This window comes from Rutidosis leptorrhynchoides, chromosome 5 (genome assembly GCF_046630445.1).
Source record: "Rutidosis leptorrhynchoides isolate AG116_Rl617_1_P2 chromosome 5, CSIRO_AGI_Rlap_v1, whole genome shotgun sequence".
In the NCBI taxonomy this organism is placed as follows: Eukaryota; Viridiplantae; Streptophyta; class Magnoliopsida; order Asterales; family Asteraceae; genus Rutidosis; species Rutidosis leptorrhynchoides.
Window position 1 is genome coordinate 310,708,640 of NC_092337.1, and position 4,707 is coordinate 310,713,346.

A 4,707-nucleotide genomic window follows, 5' to 3' on the forward strand; every position below is an offset into this window, starting at 1 on the left:
CGGTAGATGTCGATCCCAACTGTTTCCGAAATCAATAACACATGCTCGTAGCATGTCTTCAAGCGTTTGTATCGTCCTTTCGCTCTGCCCATCAGTTTGTGGATGATAGGCAGTACTCATGTCTAGACGAGTTCCTAATGCTTGCTGTAATGTCTGCCAGAATCTTGAAATAAATCTGCCATCCCTATCAGAGATAATAGAGATTGGTATTCCATGTCTGGAGACAACTTCCTTCAAATACAGTCGTGCTAACTTCTCCATCTTGTCATCTTCTCTTATTGGCAGGAAGTGTGCTGATTTGGTGAGACGATCAACTATTACCCAAATAGTATCAAAACCACTTGCAGTCCTTGGCAATTTAGTGATGAAATCCATGGTAATGTTTTCCCATTTCCATTCTGGGATTTCGGGTTGTTGAAGTAGACCTGATGGTTTCTGATGCTCAGCTTTGACCTTAGAACACGTCAAACATCCTCCTACGTATTTAGCAACATCGGCTTTCATACCCGGCCACCAAAAATGTTTCTTGAGATGCTTGTACATCTTCCCCGTTCCAGGATGTATTGAGTATCTGGTTTTATGAGCTTCTCTAAGTACCATTTCTCTCATATCTCCAAATTTTGGTACCCAAATCCTTTCAGCCCTATACCGGGTTCCGTCTTCCCGAATATTAAGATGCTTCTCCGATCCTTTGGGTATTTCATCCTTTAAATTTCCCTCTTTTAAAACTCCTTGTTGCGCCTTCTTTATTTGAGTAGTATGGTTATTATGAATCATTATATTCATAGATTTTACTCGAATGGGTTCTCTGTCCTTCCTGCTCAAGGCATCGGCTACCACATTTGCCTTCCCAGGGTGGTAACGAATCTCAAAGTCGTAATCATTCAATAATTCAATCCACCTACGCTGCCTCATATTCAGTTGTTTCTGATTAAATATGTGTTGAAGACTTTTGTGGTCGGTATATATAATACTTTTGACCCCATATAAGTAGTGCCTCCAAGTCTTTAATGCAAAAACAACCGCGCCTAATTCCAAATCATGCGTCGTATAATTTTGTTCGTGAATCTTCAATTGTCTAGACGCATAAGAAATCACCTTCGTTCGTTGCATTAATACACAACCGAGACCTTGCTTTGATGCGTCACAATAAATCACAAAATCATCATTCCCTTCAGGCAATGACAATATAGGTGCCGTAGTTAGCTTTTTCTTCAATAACTGAAACGCTTTCTCTTGTTCATCATTCCATTCAAATTTCTTCCCTTTATGCGTTAATGCAGTCAAGGGTTTTGCTATTCTGGAAAAGTCTTGGATGAACCTTCTGTAGTAACCAGCTAGTCCTAAAAACTGGCGTATGTGTTTCGGAGTTTTCGGGGTTTCCCACTTTTCAACAGTTTCTATATTTACCGGATCCACCTTAATACCTTCTTTGTTCACTATGTGACCGAGGAATTGAACTTCTTCCAACCAAAATGCACACTTTGAAAACTTAGCGTACAATTCTTTCTTCCTCAATACTTCTAACACCTTTCTCAAATGTTCACCGTGTTCTTGGTCATTCTTTGAGTAAATAAGTATGTCATCAATGAAAACAATGACAAACTTGTCAAGGTATGGTCCACACACTTGGTTCATAAGGTCCATGAACACAGCAGGTGCATTAGTTAAACCAAACGGCATGACCATAAACTCGTAATGACCGTAACGTGTTCTGAAAGCAGTCTTTGGAATATCATCTTCTTTCACCCGCATTTGATGATACCCGGAACGTAAGTCAATCTTTGAATAAACAGACGAGCCTTGTAGTTGATCAAATAAGTCGTCGATTCTCGGTAGTGGGTAGCGGTTCTTGATGGTAAGTTTGTTCAACTCTCGGTAGTCGATACACAACCTGAATGTACCATCTTTCTTCTTGATAAACAAAACAGGAGCTCCCCACGGTGATGTGCTTGGTCGAATGAAACCACGCTCTAAAAGTTCTTGTAATTGGCTTTGCAGTTCTTTCATCTCGCTGGGTGCGAGTCTGTAAGGAGCACGAGCTATTGGTGCAGCTCCTGGTACAAGATCTATTTGAAATTCAATGGATCGATGTGGGGGTAATCCCGGTAATTCTTTCGGAAATACATCGGGAAATTCTTTTGCAATGGGAACATCATTGATGCTCTTTTCTTCAGTTTGTACTTTCTCAACGTGTGCTAGAACAGCATAGCAACCTTTTCTTATTAGTTTTTGTGCCTTCAAATTACTAATAAGATGTAGCTTCGTGTTGCCCTTTTCTCCGTACACCATTAAGGGTTTTCCTTTTTCTCGTATACTGCGAATTGCATTTTTGTAACAAACGATCTCTGCTTTCACTTCTTTCAACCAGTCCATACCGATTATCACATCAAAACTCCCTAACTCTACTGGTATCAAATCAATCTTAAATGTTTCGCTAACCAGTTTAATTTCTCGATTCCGACATATATTATCTGCGGAAATTAATTTACCATTTGCTAATTCTAGTAAAAATTTACTATCCAAAGGCGTCAATGGACAACTTAATTTAGCACAAAAATCTCTACTCATATAGCTTCTATCCGCACCCGAATCAAATAAAACGTAAGCAGGTTTATTGTCAATAAGAAACGTACCCGTAACAAGCTCCGGGTCTTCCTGTGCCTCTGCCGCATTAATATTGAAAACTCTTCCGCGGCCTTGTCCATTCGTGTTCTCCTGGTTCGGGCAATTTCTAATGATGTGGCCCAGTTTTCCACATTTATAACAAACTACATTGGCATAACTTGCTCCGACACTACTTGCTCCGCCATTACTCGTTCCGACACCATTTGTTCCTTTCGTTCTATTAACCCCTGGTCCGTAGACCTCACACTTCGCTGCGCTATGACCATTTCTTTTACACTTGTTGCAAAATTTGGTGCAGAACCCCGAGTGATACTTTTCACACCTTTGGCATAGCTGCTTCTGATTGTTGTTGTTGTTGCGGTTATTATTGTTATTGGGATGATTGTTGTAGTTGCTGTTGTTGTTGTTGTTGTTGTTGTTGTTGGGCCGTTTGTTGTAGTTGCGATTGATGTTGCGATTGTTGGGATAATTGTTGCGATTATTGTTGTAATTGCTGTTGTTGTTGTATTGGTGATTCTTATCACCGTTTTCCTCCCACTTTCTTTTGACTTGCTTCACATTGGCCTCTTCAGCAGTCTGTTCTTTAATCCTTTCTTCAATCTGGTTCACTAGTTTGTGAGCCATTCTACATGCCTGTTGTATGGAGGCGGGCTCGTGTGAACTTATATCTTCTTGGATTCTTTCCTGTAATCCTTTCACAAACGCGTCGATCTTCTCTTCCTCATCTTCGAATGCTCCCGGACACAATAGGCACAATTCTGTGAATCGTCTTTCGTACGTGGTAATATCAAATCCTTGGGTTCGTAACCCTCTAAGTTCTGTCTTGAGGTTATTGACCTCGGTTCTGGGACGGTATTTCTCGTTCATCAAGTGCTTGAATGCTGACCACGGTAGTGCGTACGCATCGTCTTGTCCCACTTGCTCTAGATAGGTATTCCACCATGTTAACGCAGAACATGTGAAGGTATGCGTAGCGTACTTCACTTTGTCCTCTTCAGTACACTTACTTATGGCAAACACCAATTCGACCTTCTCGGTCCACCGTTTCAATCCAATCGGTCCTTCGGTTCCATCAAATTCCAAAGGTTTGCAGGCAGTGAATTCTTTGTAGGTGCATCCTACACGATTTCCTGTACTGCTAGATCCAAGGTTATTGTTGGTATGTAGCGCAGCCTGTACTGCGGCTATGTTTGAAGCTAGAAAAGTACGGAATTCCTCTTCATTCATATTCACGGTGTGTCGAGTAGTCGGTGCCATTTCCTTCAAAATAGTCAAATGGAACAAGTTAATCATACAGAATATTAAGAGTAGTTAATAGTATTTCGTAGCATAATATGAACTCATTTATAAAAGCTTTTTCTTCATATTAGCATTTTATAAGTTTAAATTCGGGTAGTACCTACCCGTTAAGTTCATACTTAGTAGCTAATATACAATTCAACTACTACAATTCTATATGAAAAACTGATTATAATAATATTTCGCGTTCAAACTTTTACACAATATTTTACAAACTTACAATACCGCTTATTTTACATATAGCATGAAATATAGCACACAATAAATTTGATACAAGATGGTTGTGAAGATAATTCTAGCTAGTACACAAGTCGTTCAGCAAAGGCAATAAAGACACGTAATTCATACGTCCAGAAACAAGTCATGCATTCTGGTTTTACTAGGATTACTTCCCATCCTTGGTCTTGTGGAACATAACCGTTATGGCCGTTGATAAGACAGCGTGTTGTAACGTCGTCAAAGGGACGAGGGTTACGTAATGTCCAACAGTCCCGTAACAATCTAAAAACCTCATTTCTTACCCCAATTACCGACTCCGTCACTTGTGGGAACGTTTTGTTTAATAGTTGTAGCCCAATGTTCTTGTTCTCACTTTGGTGAGAAGCGAACATTACTAATCCGTAAGCATAACATGCTTCTTTATGTTGCATGTTAGCCGCTTTTTCTAAATCACGAAGTCCAATATTCGGATATATTGAGTCAAAATAATTTCTTAACCCATTGGGTAAAATAGCATTTGGGTTCCCCGCAATATATGTGTCAAAGTAAACACATCGTAAC